Here is a 12,868-nt window from a genome sequence, read left to right as displayed (position 1 = left end):
TTACTCTTTTTAGAGAGAGAGCAAATGTTATCTGGCATAGAGTAAAATTTTCTTCAATTTGAGTAAATTTTACTCGGGCAAATTTACTGTGTACATGCTCGCTTCTAATGATGAAATGCATTAAATTAGAAACACATCCAAGGGACGTAGTTAGATAAATTGGATAAAATAGAAGCATCTGGATAGGGTTTAAATGCTGAATCAACATATTTCTCTTCGTTGCACTCTGTAGCATGACTAATGACTGTCACCTTTTCTTGCAAGAAAATAAATCTTCAAAAGACTTTTGTCTCATACTTTCATTGAACTAGAAAATCGCCACAACAGAGTTCAATGCACTTTTTGGTGTAAAATGTGTTAATATTCTTCCGACTATCACAGCACTCCTGATTGTAAGGCTGAATGCTCACATATCCACTAATGGGAAATGAATAATATATCACCAGACACCAGGCCTTTACATGATGATTATATGTTTATCTTAATCAGATCAATTTATCTCTTGCTTTTCTTGCCATAGCAAACACTTACAGCTGCCAGACGAAATATTAATAATAATTTGAAAATATTAAGGGCCAACTGCACAACTAAAGTAAACATTAACCGCTGTTAAGTTTCCATGATGCACTCTTGTTTACTTGGTCGTGTTGTCTGATTATGTATAACTGCATCAGCGCTGAGTCATAGTAGGTGCTTTGTGCTCATTGAGTTGAAGTGATAGGATTTGTCATGTTAAACCAGTCCTGAAATTAGTCATTATAAGCTCCGGAATACTCTTGAGAACAGTTTAAAATAAACTTATTATTTCAAGAAGGGTAGCATTACACATGTGATTAATAGGTTACAATGTATTTATAATCTTACAGAGGGAAACAACAGCCTACTTTGAATTCCATTACATGATTCATCATTCTTTCTTAAAATGTTGACATGTTACTGGTGCCTGCTTCCTAACAACACTGAGATTGAAGATCTTGTGATATTACATTTCTGTGATTCCTGACAAGACTATCAACATATGGTTTTGCATATCTAATTCTGTAATATGTTGCAGGGACTTTCATGTGAGATAATGTCTCAAACAGCAAACATCGACATCGCCAGACCTTCATTGCAGTCTTTACCATTTCCATACAGAATTTCCCTGCAAACCCTACCTTTTCCTGAGCAGTGCTGAGCTACTCTTCTCACAGACTTAGAGGAATTCAAGAAAAGTACACTGTAAAAAAAACTGTAAAATTTAAGGTAATTCTACACTGTAAAAAGTGATAAGTTGACTTAACTTAAAAAAACTGAGGAAACCCGTTGCCTTAAAACTATTAAGCAAATAATAATTAAAAAAAAAAAGTTAAGTGAACTTGGTAACTGTATTAATGTTGCCTTCACGTGCCATCGGAAATTTCCTATTTCCCACTTATGAAGTCGTGATTACAAGCTTGTTGTATTCAAGTGCTTTAAATGTCGGAAAGAATAAAATGTAGCATCCCATTGGTTGACAATCATATAAACATTCACCGTGCCACATGTGCAGTTTGCTGACAATTCTGGAATTTCGGTCAAATACATGCTTATTTCACTGCTTATAAAACATAAAATATGCTTCGCATGATCGTTCATATCTATAAATGCACTACTTTAGCGACAAGACAAAGGGATGTAGTTGTTGTGAGAACAGCATTGACAGCAACAATGGTTGTCCCCTCCACCACATTTAAAGTTTATAACCTGCCCAACTCTGAAACTCTGGTATCAAAATTATTTCCAAATTTCCCAGTAGTAAATACGACTTGAGATGCCGTTCACGTCCAGTTTCCGATTAGGAAACTCATATTTACTATAATTCCAATAGCACGTAAAGGCAGCATAAAGCTTATAAGTATTAAAATGAATGTAAATTTTTTTTTTATTAATGAGTGTATTTTTAAAGTGTTTTCTTTTAATTTTATTTTGAAACAAGGTGTTACAGTGAATAAATTATATTATTACTCTGTCTCTGTGTGTCTGTCTGTCTCTGTGTGTCTGTCTGTCTCTGTGTGTCTGTGTGTGTGTGTGTGTGTGTGTGTGTGTGTGTGTGTGTGTGTGTGTGTGTGTGTGTGTGTGTGTGTGTGTGTGTGTGTGTACCATTCAGGTGGGGACTTAAACCTGAATACACACAGGACTGTGTCATGGTGGGGACCTAAATTGAGGTCCCCACGTGTAAACAAGCTAATAAATCACACAGAATGAAGTTTTTGAAAATCTAAAAATAGAGAAAGTTTCCTGTAAGGGGTAGGTTTAGGTGTAGGGTTGGTGTAGGGAAACAGAATATATGGTCTGTACAGTAGAAAAAGCATTACACCTATGGAGAGTCCCCACAAGGATAGCAAACCGTGTGTGCGTGCGTATGTGTGTATGAGATTGCCTGCTCTGGTGACTGAATCCCTGTGACAGGAGTGACCAATCATCTCATCATCTTATCAGACTAAAAAGGTTAAGTTCACCTTTTCTGAGGAGCATGTTTGTGTGGAGAGAGAAGAACTGGTCCAAAGTTCACATCAGTGATGAAAGCAAGTTTAATTTATTTGGATCTGATGGGAAACATTTTGTTTGGCATCAAACTGAGGAAAGACTGAAGTCCAAGTGTGTAAAGAAGTCAGTGAAAGGTGGAAGAGGAAGTGTCATGGATTTGGGATGTTTGTTGAGCCTCTTATAGCTACATGGCAGAGTGAATTCAAGTGTTTTTCAGAACCTCCTTCAGCAACATTCTCTCAACAGCTTGCGATTTTCATGCAAGACAAAGCTCCCCGTCACACTGCAAAACGGTTAAAGCAGTGTCTTGAAGCTGAAAACATTAAAATAATGAAATGGCCAGTCCAGAGTCCTGATCTAAACTAAAAATAACTGGAAAATCTTTGGTGACAAAGTTAAGAAACCCACTACAGTCAAAGAACTGTGGACCAAGATCACACCAAAGCAGTATAACTGCCTTAACCACTTTGAGTTTAAGACTGCTAAAAATCTGAATTAGGAAGGGATCAGTCAATTTATCTCTGCATAGACATAATCCAATCAGGTATACATACAATGAAACAGTAAGGCACAGAAATGGACTTTGCAAATTTATATAATGAATCAAGTGTATATTACACACCGACAATGAATACTTGAAAAATAAACAACCAAGGAACATATAAGAAAGAAAATAAACTATACAGATACAAGCATGTTCAGCTGTAAATTCCAACAGTCCTTGTAACTTAAGATGCCTAATATAGCCTAAACAACCAATTGGGTAAAGTTGGTTTTATATTCGCACATTCACACATTTCCGCGTTCAATAACTTTCTAATTATATGTGCAATAAAGTTATTTTTTGCAAATTCTAATCAGCGACATCATTGTCAACCTACTACATTTTTTTTCACAATCGATCAAAATGGCCAAGTATTGTTTTAATGTCATACTTACTTGCAAATGTCCAATGTAGTGCGGTTAACAAAGTAATTGAATGCTGAAGTCTGAATGTGCAAATATAATACCAACATGGAAGTCATAGAAAAGTTCACAAATTGTTAATCCTCTTTTCGATTTCCAAACAATGAATGAAAAGTATGATTGCTAGTAGAGTCCTTTTTGATTGAGCTTTAAAACCAAGGTTTCCCAATTAGGACTTCGCATAGCTGGTGGTAACAAAACCGGTAGGCCATGCTGCCTTTCCCAAACAACTCTGGCTTTCTCTACCACTCACCTGGGTAAATACAAGACACTAGAGCCCCCTAGCGTCCCTAGTGGTGTGTAGTGTTACTTTTAGAAGAAAACCATGATAACAGGCCTGAGCCTGTTACAGCAGTGTGAGAGACTAGTGATGTCCTGTGGCAGCAGATCTGCTGAAGTCATTCAACGCAAGGGCCTCTACATTTCCCACTAATTTCTGACAGCTGTAACCCTCCAAATATTTCAGTTGTAATCTTTGTTTGTGCTACAGCATGAAACAAAGTGCTCGATATGACCAGGTTCTGTTATTCTGTCTCTTGTGTTTCTTCTCTTTAAGTGATCAGTTTTATTTGTGATCGTATTTGTTCAAACCCTCAAACTACCAGCAGAGGTCACCATCTCCTGCTACTGACCTCAACATTAATGTGCATCAGCTGTAAATCACTAAATTCATCTTCATGTGTATGTTGTTTTTTCTTGTACTGTGTTCAAAGTCCTTCATATGTTTGTATTATAATTCCATTCAGCTCCTCTGGTTCTTCAGTCTCTGTTTGCTTTAATAGTGGTTCTTTACCTCATTATTTGAACGTGTTTGCTTGTATTTCCTGCTTCATTTCTGACGGAAGCGAAGGACATTTGAATATCAATTCTGAGGAGTTTATGCTGTCAGCCTCCTCAAGTAGTTATGTATTTAGGTATGTATCCGAGTTCTGCTCATTAGTAAGTAAATCATCTGATCATCTGCTTTTATCTAATGGACCATCACTCTACAGAAGCGAGAGTCACGTGACAGAACAATCAAAGTTGTCCATGTGACTTTCAAAACTCTTCTGTCAGAGTTCACTGTCAAAAAGACTGATTTATTTTATTATAAATATGACCTTTTCTCAGTCAGAATGGTCTAGAGTTGTTTAATTGGCAGTTAGTTTTCAGAGAATATAAATTTAATGAACAATAACAGCTTTTTAAAACTAAAGTCTGGTTACACAGTCCTGTTCTCTAAACATCTTTTGAAAATGTGCTCAAATTAACTTGTTCTGCTATTTTATTGTTATTTTTAGTTAGTCTGAGGTTAGTGAAGTTATTTTCCTGTTGAAGGAGGGACCTATTTCTGCGGCTGGGCATTAAAACAGTGTTAACCACAGAGAGCCAGTAGCTAAAGTGCATGTGTTAAAACAGTCAGTCATTGGCTGCTGTTGATCTGATGAGCTTCAACACGGTAAGACAAACACACTCGTACAATGAAAACTGATTATTATTTCTGTAGATGAAGCTCATAAAACACATGATTCCTGACATGAGAAATATCTTCTGTTCATCTCAATGATCAGTTCATTTACACACTGATGTTGTGCATTAATAATCTTCAGATGTGCAAAGATCTTATGTACACTAAGAGCTGTTTAGGGTGATCTACATATACTGTATATTAGCATAAAAGTGATAATTAATGCTGTATTATAGGTATATTTTATGGTGATGTCGGTCAGAATGGCTTCTTGTCTTCCTCTGATCTTTCTGCTTTTTCACAGTAAGTTACTCTACATTCACATTATAAAAATATTTTATTTTCAAAGACCCCATAATGAGCAAGTAATGGGCAGTTTTCTGTACAATGTTGATGTACTTCCTTTTGAAACAGGAAGTTAGGCTGTACAGATCATGAATATTTATGGCCATTTTCTCAGAAGAGAGTGTTTAGTTCACAAATTCAAAACCAAGACGTCAGCTAAAAGCCATGAAACTCACATTTTAATTTCACCATGTTTTTAATAAAATCAGCTTTATTTTCTTACCCAGTCAACAATTTGATTTCACAGTGATGTCACCATGAGCTCACAGGATACTCGTGATGAGGTCACAATGTGAGGTAACAGTGAGCTAAAAGTGTAACCTCACAGCGCCCTCACTGTGAGCTCATACTAATGTGAGGTCAAAGTGCACTCAGTGCACAGAGACTAGGTACCCAGCATGCATTGCAGCATGAAGCTTTTGATTGTCACCATTGTTGAGATTCATACACTGATTCTTGACGTCTCTCTTTGTGTTTGAATGACAGGGTAGTTAATAATGTTTGTGTCTTATGTTTTTATAATCCTTCATAACTGATTATGAGACTGCTGGATCCTATACTGTATAATCCCAGCGCTATTATGTTTAGAAACTGTTGATTAATAAAACCTCACCAAGACTGCACATTGAGTGTAGGTGGTGACTGCGTTGCAATCATCAATAACACACCAATATCACCTGGTTGCAGTCTCTTTGGTTGTTCTTGCCATAACAAATGTGCTTTATAAACACAGTTACAGCAGCCCCAAAAATATATAATGTATAAAGTCAAGGGTCAAGAGCCCAACTAAAGCAAACACTACTCGCCACGATGGTAACATATGTTTCGTTTCACTTGTATCTTATAAAAGAAAGCTGTTAGCTGGGCGTGCACTCATGAGCTCATCATGTGAGAGCACTGTGATATCTCTGTGATAGTGTTGAGAAACAGGAAGTAGAATGTCCCCCAGCGACTGATATTTGAACTGCCTCCTCTCAACCTGCTCAACATTTTGAATTCACAACGAGTTCACATATTACTCACACTGTGAGTATCACCGTATGAGAATGGTGTGATGTCACTGTGATCATTGCATGACCTCACGTGTTGGCTGGGTAGTCTCATTTTTTCATTACTTCATAGTGCTGTGTATTGTTCATGGCTGATTTATTTGCTCTGGTTTTATTTCTGTTTCTGTGTTTATTTCTGTAACATCCTCCAAATGATTAATTCACATTGAGATTATTTATAACAATTAATATATTCTGAGAACTTTTCACGTTTTCATGAATTTTAATGGTCCGTTTTAACTGATAAAACATTTTCATCCTGATGAATTGTGTTTTTCAGGGGTTTCTGGTGCTGGTTGGGGTGTGAGTTACAGTCATTCACACATCTGTACTCTAAAACACTCATCAGTGATAATGAGCTGCACTTATACATACCCTACTGGACATAAGATCACGAAAGTGTTCTGGACCAAAAACCCTGTAAAGGGTGACGAGTCTCCAGATCTGTTTAAGGACCCTGAATACAGTCAGAGGCTTCAGTATCTGGGAGATAAACAGCAGAACTGCACCATCAGACTGAGTCATGTGACACAGAAAGATGAACACGAGTACTGTTTCAGATTCATCACTGATAAACCTGATGGTAAATGGATTGGTCGTCCAGGAGTGACTCTTACTGTCACAGGTGACTTTGATGAGATTTCACTCTTCTTCTGTGCATCATGTTGAATAATAATCAGTGTATGACAGCAGCACTAGATATAATGTGTGTGTTGTGTTCAGATCTTCAGGTGGAGTCTCCTGAGAGAGTGACAGAGGGAGATTCAGTCCGTCTGACATGTAAAAGCAGCTGCGCTCTGACTGACGGAGCAACATTCATCTGGTACAGAAACTCACAGCCATTAACTGAGAGAAGAGACAGAAACAATCAACTCCTGCTGCAGTCAGTCAGAAGAGAGGATGCAGGCAGATATAGCTGTGCTCTACATGGACACACTTACATCTCTCCTGCTGTTCATCTCAGTGTCACGTGTGAGTACAGATTCATTTGTACTTATTGGAAAAAAACCTGGAGATTGTGTTTGAATTAAATGATTTAAGGATTTTATTTGTATCCTTTTTAGACCCTCCCAGGAACGTCTCAGTGTCTATAACTGGATCTGGTGAAATAGTGGAGGGAGATTCAGTGACTCTGAGCTGCAGCAGTGATTCAAACCCACCTGCTCTGAACTTCAGCTGGTTTAAGGAGAATTAAAGCTCAGCTGTTGGATCTGGACAGAGTTTCAGTGCACTACAGAGTGGACGCTTCTACTGTGAGGCTCACAATCAACATGGATCTCAGAGATCAGACGCTGTTACTGTCACAGGTGAAGCTTTTATTAACACACTCCTGTATCTTCACATCATTCATCAGTTTGTTAATTATGATGATCTTCATCTTTCAGTTCATCTTGGTGCTGGTACGAATGTGTTTGTGATCACAGCTGCATCTGGAGGAGTCTTCATCATCATCATCATCAAAATATGGTTTATAATGTGAGTTGAATAGAAAAAAAAAATAGAAATTGGTTCGTATGCATTTGATTGTTAGTATCTTTGAGAACAGAATTTATATTTTCTATTAATTTACTAAAGTTGTCTATTTGCAGTTAATGCCTGTCATTTCAACAGGAGGAAACAAAGGCGTCTTAAAACTGAAGACCTCACAGTGAAACCGGTAAATCATCCAGACACACCACAACTTTACAGAAGCAGAAAATCAATCATTCAGCCATTATCTGTGTTTTCAGACTGATGGAAACTAACCTTATCAAAATATTTTTAAACACAATCCAGCTGAAAAAAATAAAAATGTCTTCAAACAGATGGCTCTCAAACTGTATGTGCAGCGCCCTCAAGTGGTGTGACACATGATTTAAGAAATAAAAAAAATATTAAAACACTTTTAAAAAAAGTTAGTTTAACCCCTTAACTGTCACCCACAGTTTTGAACAGAGACATTATAGTGCACTATCCAAACTTAATTTTTTATAATTCATGAATGAAAATATTTTGTAACATGATTTTAATGTACCATTTACATGGTAATGCAATGTCTGATTTTAAAATGGGTTTCAAAGGATGAATTTTGAAATTTTAAGTTTTCTACTGATAAATAATTTCTTATGATTTCTAATTCGTGATAGAGAAAAAGGCAACTAAGAAGACTTTCTGTGACAAAGGTCAGAATTCATGTCATGATGTAGATTTTTTTCAGGTGCACTCTTGTCATAAACAGAGGTGTCAAATCCAGGGTCAGAAAGTAAAGTCCTGCCATGTGTTTATTCCACCCATGAACTCAGCAGCTGATTTCACCAGAGGAGGAACCAACTCATTCCTTTCAAGTCACAAGCAAGTTTCGAGTCAAATCCCAAGACCTCAACGAGTTGAGGTAATTAAGAGATAATTGAGAGACTAATTAAATGATGATTGTGCATTAGTGATGAACACCTGCTGTTACTGTGAATCACAGAGGATCAGATGTTGATGTTTTATTGGTTAAAATGATATCACCATCATGTAGATCAGTGTTTGCTTTAGTTGGGCTCTTGACCCTTGACTCCTGTGTTAGATCTCTCTGTAGCAATGCATGTGCTGTTGTAAAGCGGAGAGATCAGTGCTGTGCAGTGAGCAACTGTTAGTTGTTTTAAATGCGATGAGGTAATCATCAGGTGCTTACCTGTTTGCATCCAATATACTGTGTGTATGTATATATATATATACATACAACATTTTCATTTTTTAATTTATGTTCTGCTTTTGAATAAACAACTCTGTGAAACCACAGTGCACGCAATGAATTTACTGCTGTAGTAGTTATAGAGAAAGAATTTTAAATCTAATGCATTTAAATATTTAAACTCCAGTCCTACTCAGACACACACAGACATCAAGAACCAGCGTATGAATCTCAACAATGGTGACAATCAACAAAATGCTTCATGCTGCAATGCATGCTGGGTAACACCACAGTATGAATAATTATTGTCACCACTGTTGAGGACCGTATGGTAAGTGTTCATGTCTAAAAGCTTGAGCAATATAATTCTTAATTTTTTCCAATATTTAATATTACGATGGCATTTGTTTAATAGTAAATTCCTGCAGTTCTGTAACAGCTGAACGTCAGTAAATAAACCAAAGAGACACCTTCATGATGTTCATTCAAGTGACATAAAAGCCAAAAGTGTAAGCTCATCTGCTTTCTCAAGCTTTTAATTCAGCAATGTGCAAATGTTTGTTGTGAAGCAATATTGCAATTGTTTAAAAGCAATCCATTCTCAGTTACTAAAAGGGTCAAGAGCCCAACTAAAACAAACACTGATCTCCATGATGGTGGCATCATTTTAACCAATAAAACATCAACATCTGATCCTCTGTAATTCTCAATAACAGCAGGTGTTCATCACTAATGCACAATCAACATTTAATTTGTCTCTCAATTATCTTCTTAATTACCTCAACTCGTTGAGGTCTTGGGATGACTCGAAACTTGCTTGTGACTTGAAAGGAATGAGTTGGTTCCTCCTCTGGTGAAATCAGCTGCTGAGTTCATGGGTGGAATAAACACATGGCAGGACTTTACTTTCTGACCCTGGATTTGACACCTCTGGTCATAAATTAATCTATTACTTTTCCTACATCATTTTTAACAGAAAAGTGGTAAAATACCTATTTAGGAGTCTTAGACCTTTCCAACGATATATAGTTTGTCATGATTAGATTAGGATTTAATTGTAAAATAGTGAAGTAAGGTAGGCGTCCCACAGGGTGGACGGTGACAGTTAAGAGGTTAATACATGATGCAGCAGTGAAATTAAATGAAAGTTAAGAGCTGGTGAATTGTTGTTGTATAAATATATAAAGTACTGTTTAGATAAAGCCAAGCTAAAGACCTGAAGTGATGTTCAGTGGTGGATACAAGCTCACCGCTTTCTTATTTTATAGCATATTCCTGCTTTAAATCATAATTGATCATTTTACTCTGATATACTTAGGAAAATCGTACAATTATGAGCATAAAATAGTGAGCACTCTGAGAACATAAAACAATACATTGTCCTTGTGAAGATGCACAATTTTGTGTATCTTCACAATGGACAATGTATTGTTTTATGGTCTCAAAGTGCTTGATATGACCAGCTTCTGTTATTCTGTCTGTTGAGTTTCTGTAACTTTCTCTTTAAGTGATCAGTTTTATTTGTGATCGTATTTGTTCAAACCCTCAAACTACCAGCAGAGGTCACCATCTCCTGCTACTGACCTCAACATTAATGTGCATCAGCTGTAAATCACTAAATTCATCTTCATGTGTATGTTGTTTTTTCTTGTACTGTGTTCAAAGTCCTTCATATGTTTGTATTATAATTCCATTCAGCTCCTCTGGTTCTTCAGTCTCTGTTTGCTTTAATAGTGGTTCTTTACCTCATTATTTGAACGTGTTTGCTTGTATTTCCTGCTTCATTTCTGAAGCGAAGGACATTTGAATATCAATTCTGAGGAGTTTATGCTGTCAGCCTCCTCAAGTAGTTATGTATTTAGGTATGTATCCGAGTTCTGCTCATTAGTAAGTAAATCATCTGATCATCTGCTTTTATCTAATGGACCGTCACTCTACAGAAGCGAGAGTCACGTGACAGAACAATCAAAGTTGTCCATGTGACTTTCAAAACTCTTCTGTCAGAGTTCACTGTCAAAAAGACTGATTTATTTTATTATAAATATGACCTTTTCTCAGTCAGAATGGTCTAGAGTTGTTTAATTGGCAGTTAGTTTTCAGAGAATATAAATTTAATGAACAATAACAGCTTTTTAAAACTAAAGTCTGGTTACACAGTCCTGTTCTCTAAACATCTTTTGAAAATGTGCTCAAATTAACTTGTTCTGCTATTTTATTGTTATTTTTAGTTTAGTTTGAGTTCAGCAATATTATTTTCCTGTTGAAGGAGAGACCTGTTTCCGCTGCTGGGCATTAAAACAGTGTTAACCACAGAGAGCCAGTAGCTAAAGTGCATGTGTTAAAACAGTCAGTCATTGGCTGCTGTTGATCTGATGAGCTTCAACACGGTAAGACAAACACACTCGTACAATGAAAACTGATTATTATTTCTGTAGATGAAGCTCATAAAACACATGATTCCTGACATGAGAAATATCTTCTGTTCATCTCAATGATCAGTTCATTTACACACTGATGTTGTGCATTAATAATCTTCAGATGTGCAAAGATCTTATGTACACTAAGAGCTGTTTAGGGTGATCTACATATACTGTTTATTAGCATAAAAGTGATAATTAATGCTGTATTATAGGTATATTTTATGGTGATGTCGGTCAGAATGGCTTCTCGTCTTCCTCTGATCTTTCTGCTTTTTCACAGTAAGTTACTCTACATTCACATTATAAAAATATTTAATTTTATTTTCAAAAATCCCACAATGAGCAAGTAATGGGCAGTTTTCTGTGTAATGTTGATGTACTGTACTTCCTTTTGAAACAGGAAGTTAGGCTGTACAGATCATGAATATTTATGGACATTTTCTCAGAAGAGAGTGTTTAGTTCACAAATTCAGAACCAAGACGTCAGCTAAAAGCCACAAAACTCACATTTTAATGTCACCGGGTCTTTAATAAAATCAGCTTTATTTTCTTAGTCTCATTTTTTCATTGTTTTATAGTGCTGTGTATTGTTCATGGCTGATTTATTTGCTCTGGTTTTACTTCTGTTTCTGTGTTTATTTCTGTAACATCCTACAACTGATTAATTCACATTGAGATTATTTATAACAATTAATATATTCTGACAACTTTTCACGTTTTCATGAGTTTTAATGGTCTGTTTTAACTGATAAAACAACACATTCATCCTGATGAGTTCTGTTTCAGGGGTTTCTGGTGCTGGTTGGGGTGTGAGTTACAGTCATTCACACATCTGTGCACTAAAGAACTCATCAGTGATAATGAACTGTACTTATACATACCCTACTGGATATCAGGTCAAGAAAGTATTCTGGACCAAAGGACCTAAAATGAAGGGTGACGAGTCTCCAGATCTATCTAATGACACTGAATACAGTCAGAGGCTTCAGTATCTGGGAGATAAACAGCAGAACTGCACCATCAGACTGAGTCATGTGACACAGAAAGATGAACACATGTATTATTTCAGATTCACTACAAATGTAACAAAAGGAAGATGGGTCGGTCGTCCAGGAGTGACTCTTAATGTCACAGGTGACTTTCATGAGGTTTCACTCTTCTTCTGTGCATCATGTTGAATAATAATCAGTGTATGACAGCAGCACTAGATATAATGTGTGTGTTGTGTTCAGATCTTCAGGTGGAGTCTCCTGAGAGAGTGACAGAGGAGATTCAGTCTGTCTGACATGTAAAAGCACCTGTGCTCTGACTGACGGAGCAACAACATTCATCTGGTACAGAAACTCACAGCCATTAACTGAGAGAAGAGACAGAAACAATCAACTCCTGCTGCAGTCAGTCAGAAGAGAGGATGCAGGCAGATATAGCTGTGCTGTACATGGACACACTTACATCTCCTGCTGCTCATCTCAGT

General features: G+C 36.7%; 1 pseudogene; it reads left to right on the top strand.

Annotated features, from left to right (window-relative positions):
* Nucleotides 1-5,166: 5,166 nt before the first annotated feature.
* On the top strand, nt 5,167-12,679 carry LOC131535713 (sialic acid-binding Ig-like lectin 14; annotated as a pseudogene).
* Nucleotides 12,680-12,868: the final 189 nt, after the last annotated feature.

Source organism: Onychostoma macrolepis, unplaced genomic scaffold (assembly GCF_012432095.1).
Source record: "Onychostoma macrolepis isolate SWU-2019 unplaced genomic scaffold, ASM1243209v1 Scaffold7, whole genome shotgun sequence".
NCBI lineage: Eukaryota > Metazoa > Chordata > Actinopteri > Cypriniformes > Cyprinidae > Onychostoma > Onychostoma macrolepis.
This window is presented reverse-complemented; position numbering and strand designations above follow the sequence as displayed.